The sequence below is a fragment of the Manis javanica genome, chromosome 5 (genome assembly GCF_040802235.1).
Source record: "Manis javanica isolate MJ-LG chromosome 5, MJ_LKY, whole genome shotgun sequence".
Lineage (NCBI taxonomy): Eukaryota > Metazoa > Chordata > Mammalia > Pholidota > Manidae > Manis > Manis javanica.
The window spans coordinates 43,673,785-43,690,843 of record NC_133160.1 but is presented as its reverse complement, the minus strand read 5'-3'; the positions used below and the strand labels follow the sequence as shown (position 1 = coordinate 43,690,843).

At 42.8% G+C, this 17,059-nt stretch overlaps 1 protein-coding gene across 3 annotated transcripts in view; it reads right to left on the bottom strand.

Moving 5' to 3' along the window:
• Window positions 1–17,059, bottom strand: part of SCP2D1 (SCP2 sterol binding domain containing 1) — a 104,471-nt gene that overhangs the window by 84,905 nt on the left and 2,507 nt on the right. For all 3 annotated transcript variants that reach the window (XR_012131955.1, XM_073238099.1, XM_073238098.1), the window contains exon 2: window positions 14,241–14,324. The gene's annotated coding sequence lies outside the window, so the exon portion shown is untranslated. The remainder of the gene's footprint in view (window positions 1–14,240; window positions 14,325–17,059) is intronic.

The following is a 17,059-nucleotide window of genomic DNA, read 5'->3' as shown; positions in this document are numbered from 1 at the left end:
GAAGGATTTAAATTGTACCAACTAGCTTCTCAGACCACAAAGGTATGAAACTAGAAATCATTTATGCAAATAAAATAAAAAGGCCCACAAATACATGGAGGCTTAACAACATGCTCCTACATAATCAATGGATCAATGGCCAAATAAAAACAAAGATCGAGCAATATATGGAGACAAATGAAAACAATAATTCAGCACCACAAAATCTGTGCAATTCAGTGAAGGCCATTCTAAAAGGGAAGTATATTGTAAAACAGGCTTACCTGAAAAAAGAACAAACCCAAATTAATGGTCTAAACTCATAATTAATGAAACTAGAAAAAAAGAACAAAGGAGGCTGAAAGTCAGTAGAATGAGGGACATAATAAAGATCAGGGCAGAAATAAATAAAATCAAGAAGAATAAAACAAAAGAAAGAATCAATGAACCCAGTAGTTGATTCTTCAAGAAAATATATGAAATAGATAAACCCCTAGCCAGATTTATCCAGAACAAAAGAGAGTCTGCACAAACAGAATCAGAAATGAAAAAGGAAAAATCACTATGGACACCTGAGAAATACAAAGAATTATTAGAGAATACTATGAAAAATTACATGATAAGACATTGGATAACCTAGGAGAAATGGACAAGGATGACTTTCTAGAAAAATGCAATCTTTCAAGGCTGACCCAGGAAGAAACAGAAAATATGAATAGACCAATTACCAGTAACAAAAATGAACTGGTAATCAAAAAAACAACCTAAGAATAAAACCCCTGTACCACATAGTTTCACTGCTGAATTTTATCAAACATTTAGTGAAGGCCTAATACCCATCATCCTCCTTAAAGTTTTCCAAAAAGTAGAAGAGGAAGGAATACTCCCAAACTCATTGTACGAGGCCAGCACCACTCTAATATGAAAATTAAGCAAAGACACCACAAAAAAAAGAATATTACAGACAAATATCCCTGATGAACATACATGCAAAAATATTCAACAACATATTAGCAAACCAAATTCAAAAATACATCAAGAGGATCATACATCATGATCAAATAGGATTTATTCCAGTGATGAAGGGATGGTACATTTGAAAATCCATCAACATCATCCACCATCCTAATTGGTGTGACAAAAACCATATGATCATCTCCATAGATGCTGAAAAAAGCATTTGACAACATTCAACATCCATTCATGATAAAGACTCTCAACAAAATGGGTATAGAAGGCAAGTACCTCAACATAATAAAGCCCATATATGACAAACCCACAACCAACATCATACTTAAGAGTGAGAAGCTGAAAACATTTCCTTTAAGATCGGGAACAAGACAAGGATGCCCATTCTCCCCACTTTTATTCAACATAGTTTTGGAGGTCTTTGCCACAGCAATCAGACAACACAAAGAAATAAATGCATCCAGAATGGTAAGGAAGAAGTTAAACTGTCACTGTTTGCAGATCACATGATAGTGTACATTAAAAAAAACTACTAGAACTAATAACTGAGTTCAGTGAAGTTGCAAGATACAAAATTAATACACAGAAATATGTTGCATTCCTATACACTAGTGACAAACTATCAGAAAGAGAAATCAGGAAAACAATTCCTTTTACAATTGCATCAAAAATAAAATACCTAGGAATTAACCTAACCAAGGAGGTGAAAGACCTATACTCTGAAAACTACAAGACACTCATGAGAGAAATTAAAGAAAACACCAACAAATGGAAATACATCCCATGCTCATGGTTAGGAAGAATTAATACTGTCAAAACAGCCATCCTGCCTAAAGCAATCTACAGATCTACAGATTCAATGCAATCTCTATCAAAATATTAAAAGCATCCTTCAATGAACTAGAACAAATAGTTCTAAAATTCATGTGGAACCACAAAGACCATGAATAGCCCAAGCAATCCTGATAATGAAGAATAAAGCTGGAGGGATTACAGTCCCCAACTTCAAGCTCTACTAAAAAGCCACAGTAATCCAGACAGTTTGGTACTGGCACAAGAACAGACCCATAGGCCAATGGAACAGAATAGAGAGCCCAGATATAAATCCAAGTATACATGGTCAATTAATATATGATAAAGGAGCCTTGGATATAAAATGGGAAAACAACAGCCTCTTCAACAACTGATGTTGACAAAACTGGACAGCTACATGTAAGAAAATGAAACTAAATTATTGTCTAACTCCATATACAGAAATAAACTCAATATGAATCAAAGACCTGAATGTAAGTCATGAAACCATGAAACTCTTAGAAGAAAACATAGGCAGAAATCTCTTAAATATAAACACAAGTAACTTTTTTCTGAACGCCTCTCCTCAGGCAAAAGAAAGAAAAGCAAAAATGAACAAATGGTACTACATCAAACTAAAAAGCTTCTGTACAGCAAAGGGCACCATCAGCAGAACAAAAAGGCATCCTACAGAATGGGAGCATATATTCATAAACAACATATCCAACACAGCGTTAACATCCAGAATATATAAAGAACTCAAATGCCTCAACACACAAAAAGCAAATAACCCTATTAAAAAAATGGGTGGAGGATCTGAACAGACACTTCTGCAAAGAAGAAATTCAGATGGCCAACAGACACATGAAAAGATGCTCCACTTCGCTAATTATCAGGGAAATGCAAATTAAAACTACAGTGAGATGCCACCTCACACCAGTTAGGATGGCCAAGATCAAAAAGACTAGGAACAACAAATCCTGGCAAGGATGCAGAGAAAGGGGAACCCTCCTACATTGTTGATGGGAATGTAAATTAGTTCAACCGTTGTGGAAAGCAATATGGAGGTTCCTCAAAAAAAACTAAACATAGAAATGCCATTTGACCCAGGAATTCCACTTCTAAGAATTTACTCAAAGAAAACAAGATCCTAGATTCAAAAAGACATATGCACCCCTATGTTGATCAGAGCACTATTTGCAATAGCCAGGATCTGGAAGCAACCTGAGTGGCCATCAGTAGATGATTGGATAAAGAAGAAGTGGTACACATATACAATAGAATATTAGTCAGCCATAAGAAGAAAACAAATCTTACCATTTGCAACAACATGGATGGAGCTAGAGGGTATTATGTTCAGTGAAATAAGCCAGATCGGAGAACAAGTTCCAAATGATTTCACTCATTTGTGGAGTATAACAACAAAGCAAAAAGGAAGGGACAAAACAGCAGCAGACTCACAGACTCCAAGAAGGGACTAGCAGTTACCAAAGGGAAGGGGGGTGGGGTGGGCAGGTGGGGAGGGCGGGAGAAATGGATTAAGGGGTATTATGATCAGCACACATAATGCAGGGGGGTCATGGGGAAGGCAGTATAGCATAGCGAAGACAAGTAGTGACTCTATAGCATCTTACTATGTTGATGTACAGTGACTGTAATGGGACATGTGGAGGGGACTTGAAATACAGGTGAATGTAATAACCACAATTTGTTCATGTGAAACCTTCTTAAGATTGTATATCAATGATACCTTAATGAAAAAATACATTTAGCTGAACACTTAGGATGTGTGCACCTTCTGCATATATGTGTGTTTCTCAATAATAAAAAGTTTTTTTGGAAGAAAGGTTCCTTTGGTTGCCAAAATTGGAGATAAACTGAAAGAGGCTAGCTACAGGATGGAAGGAGTAGATTACGCTGATCAATGGCCTCCACTTTCATCAGCCCACCTAAAACATCAACCCAAATTATATATCGTTTGTCACTATAACTTAATGACATTAAGCTCAGCAAACAAAACAGAGCTCCTTTGTGAGCCCTGGGAAACAAATTTCACACATGTCAATCAAGGCTTTCAAACATGTTAGCTTCCTTTTTTCTCCCAGTTTTACTGAAAAAGAATTGACACATAATATTGTATTAGTTTCAGGTGTCCAACAGGGTGATTTGATGTATGTATATATTACAAAATGATCATCACAATAAGCTAATATCACCTCACGTGGTTACAAATTTTTTTCTTGTGATGAGAACTTTTAAGATGTACCCTCTTATCAGCTTCCTTTTTAAAGGAAGACTTCAAGCATATGCATGTGCATGTATGCACAAGCACACACATAACACACCAAGCCTCTGAGAGCTGTAACTTGCAGGCTAAGCTAAACCATAGCTCTACTGCAGTCATTCCACTTGCCCATTTTGTGGCCCCTAATCCTTCTCAATCAGTTTTTATCCCCCTTCCTCCCACGCTTTATGAGACAAACCTAACACTTAGTAGCTATTCATTCAATCAACATTGACTGAGCACCTGACATGGCCCAGGCCTGTGCTAGGTGTTTGATGTAATTTGACAGAAAGTGTCTCAAGCTGGAACATGACCATCTTACAGGTGGAGAATTGAGGTACAAGGGGGTGACAAAACATCAAGTGATGGAACTGTGATTCACCCGAGTTCCATTCCTTGTTAGAAATTGCAACCTCAAATTTTCCAGTTAAGCCTAGAGAGATGGCTTAAAACAGCAATAATTGTTTGTGTTGCTCAGTATCTGGGGGTTCACTGGCTCAGCTAGGCGACCCTTGCTCAGGGTCTCCCAAGAGTTTGCAGAGAGGTGCAATGTAACTGTGTTCATCTCCAAGGACTCCTCCCTTGGTCCTGGGGTCCCGGAGAATCTCTGGTCTCCCCACGTGGTATTTCCACTCAGAGAGCTCAGGGTGGCAGAATTTCTCATTCGGGGCTGGGTGTATCTCTGAGATGCTGGCAGAGGCCTAGAATGCCAGGCAGCATCTCTTCTACAACATTCTGTTCATCAAGGCAACTTTATCAAAGCGGTCCCAAATGGCTACCCAGGTTCAAAGAGAGGGGACCTAGATTTCCACCGTTTAATGGGAGGAAGTCAAAGAATTTTGCAGGCATGTTTTTAAACCACCAAAACCTGTAGATGATAATAGCGGATACTGATAATAATTATTGTTATTTCACTCTCTTCCCCCACTTCTAACCATGGGATACACTTCCGTACCTTCTGATTCTGTGTTTCGCCATGTGACTGGCTCTGGCCAGTGCCATGTCAGCCCAGCGATGTACACACAAAAGTGCAACAGGTTTGGAACGCACCCGGCAGAACCAGCCCCGGGTCTGAGAAGGAGGAAGAAGGGCTGAGAGGCTGAAGGAGCACAGCCAAGCCACTCCAGCTGTGCCCAGCCTAGATGAGCAGGCCCACAGCCAACCTGCAGATCCATAAGCATGTTAGGTCAGGCCATGAACTGCTGAAATAGCTTATGACGCAGTGTTTTCTGCTAGGAGTAGAAGCACATTGCCATGCAAAACTGGACCCAATTTCAGAAAGAATATTTGGAAGATGTGAGACTTATGACTAAAAGTATATAAGAGCATGGTTCAAGATGAAGAAAACATAAATAGGAGACTAATATGTCAGCCAAGCTGGTCAATGACACTTTAGGAAGTTTTCCAAGGTCCTGTGCCCATAAACCCCACAGAACGGATTTCTCGAGAGACTCCATAAAGACACTGGCCCTGCCGCTCAGGACTGGCTGCTCTGAAGCTGCTCGCTGATGCCAGCTGACTGTGATGCCTGAGGGCATAGGCACATGCCGGGGCATGTCGGGTTCTCTGTGCTGTCTGGGTATGAAAATGGGCAAACATCTTTGAATGACTCTTTGTAATGACAATTAAAATCCATCAGTAACTAATCAGTTGTCTTGAGCTCTGACACTGGCTACTTCTTGGAGGGAAGAAAAGAGAAAAGGGAAGAAATTTTTATTTGTTCTTTATTGAATCATCTTCCCTTAGAGAAATGACTGCTTCTGCATTCCTGGTTCACTTACACCACCCAACCCTTACAGGGCTTTCCTTCCGCCAACCCAGTTTCCTCCACCCCAAGAGACATGGGAATTAGCTCCAAGAGAAGAGGTTGGAATCAGAGCTGCAGACCTTTAAAGCTTGAAGGATGTGGCAGCTCACCTAATCCAACTCATCTGATTCCCTGTGAGAGGCAAGACAGAAGCCCAAAGAGGTCAAGGGATGTCCTGGTGGTCACACAGCAAGGCTGAGACCCAGTTGTAAATGGACCTCAAGTCCACCTTGAGAAGTTTCCCTGGGAACCTAGTGAAGCCCATGGAATCAGAGCCATGGCCTTGCATCCTTCAGTTCTTCACCAAATTTCAGTTCATTCAGTGCTAGAAGGGAAGCTCTGGATTAGGTGAATTTACTCTGGGAGGAGGTCAGGGACACTATGCCTCTCTCAACAAGATGTTTAGAGTCAAACAGCCCTGTTTTCCAATCGTGGCTCCACCCTGTACATGTCACTTCGTTCACTAGATGACGCAGCACGTGGAGTGAGTCCCCGTCATAGCCGCATGCACTCAGAGTTGTTGGGTATTTTTTCTCCAAAAATAATTTGCTACATAGCAGTTGTGTTTATTGGGGAGATGCTTTCCTAAAGACCCTGTGTAAATCCCAACTCATATAAGGCACGCCCAACCTTTCCACAGCATTCACAAAGGATAGCGGGTTTCCCTTTACTGCTGAGGACAGCCCCCTGCTGAGGAGAGCCGCTTAAACACAGTTTATGAACCATTCTATATTGATGGTTTGAAATTCTGAATTCCCAACTATCTTTAATTTATTGATATTCTACTTTATATTTGTATCATAGAGTGAGACTTTATTATTTTATATTTAATATTTCAGAAGCACATCATTCAAAATCCCATAAAAAAATTACCAAAACTATATAAATATTTAAAAGGCATTAAACTAGTCATCATGGAGAAAAATCCAGAACTTGGTTGGTCTATGCACTTGATTTATGGTTTAGCAAAGTTTCTATTTTCAACTATATGCACTGGAAGTTGAGGGAAGTACCATCATCTTTTTGAGGCCTAGACCTTCTCAGGTCTTAACCCTCCCAGCAGAAAGGGGAATAATTTCAAGACCTCTCCTAATCGAGGTAACAAGGAAATAAAAGTGGTACATGTTGAGCACTGAACACAACGTGTGGCACCTGGACAAATGTGCCCTCAATGCTACCTGTTACTACTGTCACTGAGCTGACCTCCGCCTTCCCAGTTAACTTTCAAACACCAACACTTTTTTTTGAGAATTACAATGTCCAAGGAAAATGGGGATCAGCCAGGATCATGTCTCCCACTGTGGAGTCAAAGAGAAAGAGGTTCACTGAGGAGGAAAAGGTGGTAACAGGTCTGGTTGGCAGCAGATCAAGCAAGCCACCAGCAGCCTCGGACTCTCCAGCACACTCCCCCAGCCCCACTGCACACCACTGCTTGGCCACACACGCATGGCCTTGAAAGTCCTTTAGACTTGGAAGAAAAGATGGTGTCACTGGGAAAATAGGTGGGTGGCTTTCTCTCTTCCCTTAGCTAGTTCTCCTCTGGAGTCTATTTGATGACCCACTACCTGTGGCCTGGACAGACACCAAAGTGAAGCCCTCTGTTTCCTGGAGCAGAGTCTTGCATTTCGGTCTTTGATCACTGTCCCTTCAGTGATCACAGAGCCACTTCCATCATGAGGGTCAACATCAGAGCCAAGAAGAGTCTAGGGTCACAGATCCCAAGATAGGGGGGATAACTAAATCCTTCTGGAAATCCAGCTTTAAGAGTCCCTGGGCTCAACTTGGACAGTGTCATTCCCCACCCTAACCTATTCTTTCACAAGATGATAGGACCAGCCAACAGGGCATCCAGATCACTACCCAGCCTGTGAAAATGATAAAGTCCTGTCCCCAAATTAGAAAGCCATGCTCTGGCTAACTCCTGTGCCAGTCTGGCCTTCTGTCACTGTCCACTCATCACCATGCTCCAGCGCCACTGGCTTGGTCTTCCATTCCTAGAACTTATCCTGTTCTGCCAGCCCCAAGTTATTTGCACATTCTGCTGCTTCTGCCTGGAATGGTCTCATCTCTGCCCCATCTCAAGTTACCTCCCACTCACTACTCTGATCTCATTCCGCAGGAAGCCTACCCTGAGCCCCATCAGATCTGTAAGGACCCTTCAGCTTTTCCTTATGAGCCCTCACCACAGTGTGCAGCCAGGTATCACACAGACAGTTCCCTGAAGACAGGGGCATCCATTCTGCTCACTGTTGCATCCTATATTATGTAGTAGGTGCTCAGTAATTATCATTGAATGAATGAATGATACCTGCTTAGGGGTGACAACATCAATGGGTTATTGCTTTTCTTCTTGCAAAGAGCAGGATTCCAAAGAAAGTGGGTAGCAAAGGGACAGGTGCTATCCTTGGACTGTTTTTCTAATTACAGACTTCTCAAACTCCCCTGAGGCCTTTCTGAATCCCTCCCCCAAACAAGCGCATGTTTGGGAGGCTCCTGAAAAGACCCATGTTTGAATCTAGTCCTTAAGGCTTCAGATGAAATCACCTACCATAGTAGGCTCCAATCCTGCTTTGCAGGCCTCTGGGGATTCAAACAAACTTGTTCAGCTGACTGGTGAGAGGACTCCTATGTACAAAAAAGACAACGGCAACCCTCAACAAAACAAAAAGGCAACCTGCTGTATGGGAGAATATACTTGCAAATTATATATCTGACAAGAGGCTAATAACCAAACTATAAAATAATTTGTACAATTCAACACCAAAACAACAAATAATCCAATTAAAAAATGGGCAGAGGACCTGAGCAGATATTTTTCCAAAGAAGACATATAGATGGCCAATAGACCATGAAAAGATGCTCCACATCACTAATCATCAGGGAAATGCAAATCAAAATCACAATGAGTTATCACCTCAAATCAGTTAGAATGGCCACTATCCAAAAGACAATAAATAACAAGTGTTGGAGGAGAAGTGGAGAAAAGGGCCCATCCTACACTGTTGGTGGGAATGTAAACTGGTCCTGCCACTGTGGAAAACAATATGGAGGTTCCTCAAAAAAACAAAAATAGAAATAGCACATGACCTAGCAATTCCACTTCTGGGAATTTACCCAAAAGAAAGAAAATCACTAATTTGAAAAGATGTATGCACACCTATGTTCATTGCAGTATTATTTACAATAGCAAAGATATGGAAGCAACCCAAATGCCCATCAATAGATAAATGGATAAAGAAGTGCTACATATACACAATGGAATATTACTCAGCCATAAAAAGGAGGAAATCTTGCCATCCAATACAGATGGACCTAGAGGGTATGATACTAAATGAAATAAACCAGACGGAGAAAGACAAATACCATATGATTTCATTCATATGTAGAATCTAAAAAAGAAACAAAAAAACAAAATAGACCCACAAATATAGAAACAGACTGTTGGTTACCATAGAGAAGGGGGTGAGGGATGGGTAAAACAGGTGAAGGGGATAAAGCAGTAACTGCAAATTCTAAAATAAGTTAGACATAAGAATGGAAGTACAACAGAGAATTTAACCAATGTTGTAATATCTCGGCATGATAATTGGGTAACTACACCCATTGTGGCAAGCATCTAATCATGTATTTAGTTATCAAATTACTATGTTGTACTTCTGAAACAAACATAATAGACTATATATGAACTTTTTGCAATAAAAAAGCAATTTTTAATTATTTAAAAAATAAAGCAAAATGAAGACATTATTTAAAAAAGAATTTTTTGTTCAGCTATGCTCTTTTCCTCATTGGTAAGGAGTGAGACAGCACAGGCCTCATCCCTTAATGGCTAAACTGATTATTATATGTAGTTCCCTGGAAGCAAGCATGAACATCATCAGAAAAATCATTATCACACTTAACCTCCCCATGCTACAAACAGAAAAAATCACTTAGAAATGAGGCATTTTGTGATGAGCTATTTAAGGAAAACCTCTCCTTAGTTCCAGAGGCTGCCAGATGGAAACATGTAAACAACCATCATTCTGCTGCCCCAGTGGGCCAAGCAGCTCTTGTCTGGTGTTTTCTTCTCCCCTCACCCTGCCCCATCTCTATGGCCAATCCAGATACCCCTCATCCAAAGCCTGTGGGAACATGCTCAAAGGCCCCCTCCCAGCCCATTCCTCAGGCTGCCTGCAAATCCTGGGCTTGAGCTGTTTTCAAGAGTTAACTAAACACCAATTCAATTATACGGCTGGGCTATATAAATATTGTGCTCCACAAAATGGTACAAAGCTGATATTTTTAGGAGGCCACAGATGTTTCTCGTGATTAGCCAAGTCACAGGGCATTTCCCAATGGGAAGGGAAAGAGGGCCTTCAGCAGCTGTTTGTGGGTACTGTGTGAGGTGGGTAAGCATGGGCACTTGGCAGAATTCCTTCCTGCTTCCCTCTGAAGCCCTGCCAGGGGGTTCCAAAGTCCATGACCTTGGAGCAGGTCAGACGCCAAGCAAAGGAGACACCCAACATGGGCTGCTTCTCCACCTTTGGACTGGCCCTGCTTCTTGATTCATGCCACAGCATTCACAAAGCACCTGCTGTGTGCAAGACACTACACTATGGCTGTTACTGCCTACAAACTTGGGTAATTCACTTAACAAATATTAAGTGACAGAAAAGGACTTCTGGTCACACAGATGTCCAAGAAGGTTCAAAGAAGCACTATATGAGATGCTGAGTGGAAGAAGCCATTTACCCCAAGTATAAAACCAGGCAAAACTAAAATCTATGATATTGGAAATCAAAATAGTGGTACCACCAAGAAGGGAGTGTGAGAGGGGTGTTCTGAGATGCTGCTCACATCCTGTTTCTCCAGCCAGCTGCTGGATACAAGGGTTTGTTCCATTTGGGAAAGTTTATTGAGCTGCACACTTAGAATTTATAGACTTTCCCTCTTTAAAAAAATTATTTTAAAAATAAATAGAGACAGTTGACCTGGAACAATGTGGAGGTTTGGGGCACTGGCCCCAGTGAAGTCAGAAATCTGTGTACCGACTGTTGACACACACACCCCAAAAAAATGTAACCACTAGTAGCCTACAGTTGACTGGAAGCCTTCCCAATAACATAAACTATAGTTTGACATATATTTTGTATGTTATATGTATCACATACTATATTCTTACAATAAAGCTAAAGAAAAGAAAATGCTTTTTCAAATTGTTGCAAATTGCCAAGAATATTTCCAATATATTGTATCAAAACAAATCCATGTATAAGTGGACCCATGCAGCTCAAAACTGTGTAGTTCAAGGGTCAACTGCATTTAGAAAATAAATAAATAAAAACAATGTGCCCAAGGTCCCACAGGTCAGAAATAGCCAGGGTGAGACCAGGCCCAGGCAGCTAGTCCAGAGTCCAAACTCTCACCCCCAGGTCCTGCTACCCCAGAACAAATTAGAGCCCTGCTGGGGTGGCCAGGACTCAGCCTCTACTACAGTCCATCTCCAGGTCCTGCTATCACTGCTTCAGCTGACTTCCCACTGCCTGAGAGCTTCCTCAGATGCCTGGAGTCGACTCTGCCTTGGAGTCAGCACCCGCTGCCTCCGAAGCAGCTCTCCACCCAAGATGGAAGAGGGTTTAAAATCCTGCAGGTCCCTTTCCTTGGTGAGATCACTCCAGAATGTGTTGTACAGCATCGCATTCAGTTATAAACCCTGCACCGTCTGCCTTTCCCTGCGCAGTCTCAGGTCCCACCTCCCAGCTAAACTGCTGCTACTCAAATCTTTGCCCCAGGGTTTGCTTCTGGAGCATCACATTCAGTCAGGCTCTTCTCAGAGAGGCCTTCCCTGGCCACCCAGCGCCCCTTGGCCACATTACTCAATTTCTTCCCTTTTAGTAGGAAAGTTTTACTTGTTTAGGATTTGTCTCCCCACCACCCACACATACCCCCACCCAAAATAAAAGCTCTGAGCAAGGAGGAACCTCAGCTTGCTTGCCACTGTGTCCCCCAACATCTAGCACCAGTAGTGATTTCCAGAATGTTTAATAATAAGTATGGTAAAGAAGAAACCTATCAGAACAGGGTCAGGACAATCAAGGCAATTTCTGGTCTCATAAATAACTAGTGTATATCAGGTTAAGGTCAGTGGTGCTAATATATGATAGATGCTCAGTAATTAGACAAATGGATTATTCAGTCAGTCAATGAACAAATGAAATCTGGCAGTTTGTTGCTAAAAACCCAAATTCTGCCCTAATTTAAATTCTCCAGAATAGAAACTGGCCCTCATTGCTGGTTCCCTCCTTGGTCTTATGCCTAAATCCATATGAATAGATCCACCCACAGGAGCAGACTGCCCTTTTACTCATTTGAGGAGAGGAGAAATCAGCTGCAGGCCAGTGGGAGCCCTAACAGTTACCCAGACTCTAGAATCTCAGTCAGGTTTACAGCCCAGAAGAGCAGAGCAGAGAAACCTCCACAGTGGCCACGAGCCATCTGCTGCATCCCTTCTAGGCCCAGTGCTCATGTAAAAGCCTTCTCAAGGTTGAAGGAGGTGGCCTCCCCAGGGAGCTCTGTTATCTCCCAAGCCCTGCCCTAATTCCTTCCACCAGCCTAGTCTTATTGTGCTTTCAACCTTCCCAAGCCCCAGATCCTGCTATAATGATGAATTTCCCATGGGGTGTCATTTCCTTGAGTTGAGAGGAAGCCATTCATTTGCCATACGTTTCCATTCTTAGCACAAGCCAGGTCCTAGAAGATGTGCCATAAATGCTTGCTAAATGAATTAGCTGTTTAATCCTTGAAATGGTTAAGATTTCAATAAGAGATTGTACCAAGTTCTCGTGGTATACAGGCTTTGCGCTCAATGCTTCCTGTGTACAACCCACCAAATTAGGGAGGTGCAAGTCCCTTCAAAGGTATAAAGCAGGCTCCAAATAGGTGACGAAGAGCTATTTTCCAAAGATGCCCAGCATATGAGCTGAAACCCACACCTCTGAGTTGCTCCCTGGAAAGAGCCCCTCACTTCAGCAGCAGGTGTCAACAGTTGTCACTTGGGGCCGATTTCCCTCCTCCTGCCCCTAGGCAGGAAAACAGAAAACCTGGCAAGTGTGGGTTTCCTCAACACCCACATATAACTGTGGTGGAGGCAGCAGGAAAGTGATAAAAAAATCCTTCATCAGAATAGATTTTCTGTCTCCTTTAGTGCCTCAGGAAAATGCGTGGAATATTCCCAGCTTTGAGTAAACTCGGGATTCCCATTAGTGGAGCTGGGACCCACCAGAGTGCCCCCTGCTCTCCCAGTCCAATCTCTCTCTGTTGCAGAAGTGCCTGGCTCTGTAGCTCTATCTGCTGATTCTTATGTTAGAGCTAGGCCTCCCTCCCAGAGATCAGATGACCCCCTGGGGCCCCAGAGGGAAAGCGCCCACCTGGCAGGGCCTTCTACACCCTCCACCTGGGGCCCACAGCACCAGGCACTCTCCGTGAGCCCATTGTGAGACTTTTTCCCTAAAGGATACAGGCAAATGTGAAAGAAGTTTCAGTTGAGCCACCCCTAGACCCTTCAGGAGGGCACTGTTTGAAGAAGAGATTTATATATAACCTTTTGAAACAAGCTAAAATGCAAGGTAGAGAACAGCATCTGTGGTCAACTACCATTCCTGTAAAAACAAAAAAGAAGTGGAGCATCTACACTGGGTGTGTGTGTGGAGAGTGGGGGAGTGGTGTATATATCTGGAAGAACACACAAGAAGCTGATAACTGCGGTGTCTGTGGGTACAAAAATAGGAAAAAGGGGTCAGAAGAAGTATGAAGAACTGAATTTTTTCTGTACATTCTTTTGTACTATTTGGATTTTTTTTTCCATGTGCATGTTTTTCAAAATAATTTTAAGGAGTTTGTTTACTCATTCAACAAACATTTATGGAGTGGGTGTCAGGCATTGAAGAATGAGACAAAGGGAAAGTCAAGCCCTGACTGTTCCCTGACCTGAGGAGCATACCAGCACTGGGAGGTGGAGGTGGGACACCCAAACTGAGACCCTGAGAAGGAGGAGGCACCACTAACTGAACATCAGGACCACAGTATAAAATGAGGCTGAGCCAACCAAGATGTTCAGCTGGCCCAGACAGGATAGCACCAACCCATAGTCAGAACACAGAGCTGGAAAAAAAGAGAGGCATAGTAACTGTGGGAGAGGAAGCTGACAATCAGGGCAGCTTCATGGAGGAGACTCTTAAAGGGTAGGTGAGATTTAGATGGTAGAGTCAGGGGAAAGCAAGACAAAATATCCCCAAGATTCTACACCCCAGCTCCCAGTACTGGAGATCTGAGGATACATCACACCCATGAATACATTATCCATGTTAGTCAGCCTGGGTTGCTATAACAGAAATACTGTAGACCGGATGTTAAACAGTAGGCACTTACTTCTCTAGTTCCGGAGGCTGGAAGTCTTAGATCAGCATGCCAGCATGGTCAGGTTCTGGTGAGCCCTCTCTTCCTGGCTATGTCCTCACATGGTAAAGAAAGAAAGAACTCATATGAATTTGGGGAGAAGGAGGGCATATCATTCTGTCCCTAACATCACCGTAGTGGAAAAAGGGACTTAGCAGATATAATTAAGGTTACTAATCAGTTGACATCAGTAGGGAGATAATCCTGGATTGTCTGTGTAGGCCCAGAGAAATCAGTGAAGTCTCTAAAGTAGAAACAGAAGATATGGCAAGAAGTTCAGAGATATCTGAGGCTTGAGAAAGACCTGACATGCTATTTCTGGCTTTGCAGATGGAGAAGCCATGTGACTAGGAATGTGGGTAGCCTTCAAGAGCCAAGCAAACATCCTTGACTGACAACCAGTGAGGAAATATGGACCCCAGTCCTACAACCACAAGGAGCTAAACTAGGCACAACCCAAATGAGCTTGGGGCAGATTTTCCCCCCAAGTCCCCAGATGAGAGCCCAGACTGGTCAACACCTGAATTTGTGGTAATTTGCTACATGGCAATTGAAAACTAACAGGGAATCTCCTCTAGGGGGAAGATCTCTTATTGTGGGGAGCTGTAATCATGAAAACAAATACCTACAAGAGCCGCAAGAAAGCAGGCCCACCTGGGGGCAAACAGTGTAGGCTTGAAGAGACTGGGCCAATGAAACTCATCCTGGGAGTTAGGGAGGCTGCACGGAGATGGGCCCCAGGCTTGTCTGGAGCACTCACCCGACTTCCCATCCCTCAACCTGTTGCCTGGTAGGAATATGGGCTCAGTGTGACCAAATAATCCAATTTTTTCAAAAGCATCCCCAAATCCAATTTTTATATAAAATATTGTCATTTGAACTTTAGAAACACTGTGCCAGCCAAACCTGTGCACATCAAGTAACACATAGTTATGTTTCTGAGTCAGATATGACCTTCTAGGGCATCAACTGCATGTAAGAGAAGCAGCAGAAGGTCCCTAGAACACTGAAAGCCTTGAGTGTGCATTTTTTTAGAGGCAACAGGGAGCCAGGGAAAGTCCCCTCTTTACTCTTATCCAAAAACAAAAGGAAACTCCCGTGTGGAAAGCCCACCAGGGCCAGTGACTATGCTGGGCTGTGACCTTCCTGGAGCTGCCCAGCAACCTAATGTCATCAGGATTACTGGCCTCCTTTCCAGACAAGGCAGCTGAGTGCAGAGCAGTACAGTGACTGCCTGTGATCCCATGGATGTGATGTGGCGACCCTGAGCTCAAACCTGTTTCTGATCCAAAATGAGTCCTTCCAGCTGCTCCACATGGTATTCTGGCATTGAGCGATTTTGTTCCTTTCGACTGAAAAGGGGTTTGCTCTCACGTTCCCAAGGCCTGAGCTCTTCCCTCACTTGTTAGACAACTCCCTCTCCTTTCCAAGGCTTCGGCTCTTCCAACACCCCAGCATCCACTGTGGTGGCTTCCCTTCCACCTCCTACATCCCAGCCTTTCAGATTCCACTCCCACTGCTCATTTGTAACTCAGTCTCTCAGCTTCCCAATTCCAAATTCCTGAGAAAGGGATCTAATTGTTCCAGGTCAAGTTTTTGTCCCAAGTTGTAACAGGTCATATGTGTTGGCCAGCCTATAGGGTAGGCCTCCCTTTGGTCAGATGCCTGCCCAGTTCCCAGGTGTGGCCCTCTGACATCTCACACCTCACACCCTCCCTCCATCTCCTACCCCATCTCTAAGCAACCCCCAGAAGTGTCTACAAGTTCAGGCTATGAGCAGAACCACTTAGGGAATAGGCTCGGTGAGTCATTTCCCTAAAAATAGCATCACAAACACCTGCCTCGCCGAGCCTGATGCTCGGAAATACAGCTTGAACAGAAGTGCCTGGAAGCAAGTCAAGGGCCCACAACAGAATCCGAGTCAGTATGAAGCCGGTGCACCCACACTGCCCTGGGCAGGGCACCCAACGAATCGCCTACCAACTCAGGCAAGACACCAGGAAGTGCTCCACATCGCCACCCACGAACCCTTAGCAATGCTTATCCCCAGAGGGGACTGTGCACTGGACGAATGGCCTCTTGTTTCCCAGTGAGGGAATGAGATTTTGTTAACATCAAGCCCTCACTCTTTCTTGGACACAGAGAACTTAGGAAGCCCTCTGCGAAGCCATCCAAATCAGAAAGGGGTTGGAAAGGTAAACACGTGATGAAGTCAGAGAAATTGTTTTGCCCAGAGAAGGATCGAGTTTTAAATCCTTTTTATAAGCCTTCAATTTGAATGGAGAACAGCAGGTTTTTAAAGAGCATTATTGAGTTTATATTGACACTATTAACATGCAATAAACTGCCTATGTGTATATAAAGTACACAATTTGATATTTGACATATATATATATACACACACATGTGAAACCATCACTACAATCAAGATAACAAATATATTATTATATCCATTTCCCCCAAGTTTCCTTGTAGCCATTTATAATACCCCCTCCCAACCCTGTCCCCACTCCCCATCTTTGTCTCTTAGCAACCACTGATCTTTTTTCTGTCACTACAGTTTGCATTTTCTAGTACGTTACATAAATAGAATCATATAGTACATACTTGGTTTTCTCTGGCTTCTTTCACTTGACACTACTCTGATATTCATCCATGTTGTAGTACAAAAATCAATAATTCATTCTTTTTACTGCTAAGTAGTATTCCAGGGTATGATATACCATGATTTATTTATCCATTCACCCACTGATGGACAGCTGTCTTATTTAAATTTGGGACTGTCACAAATA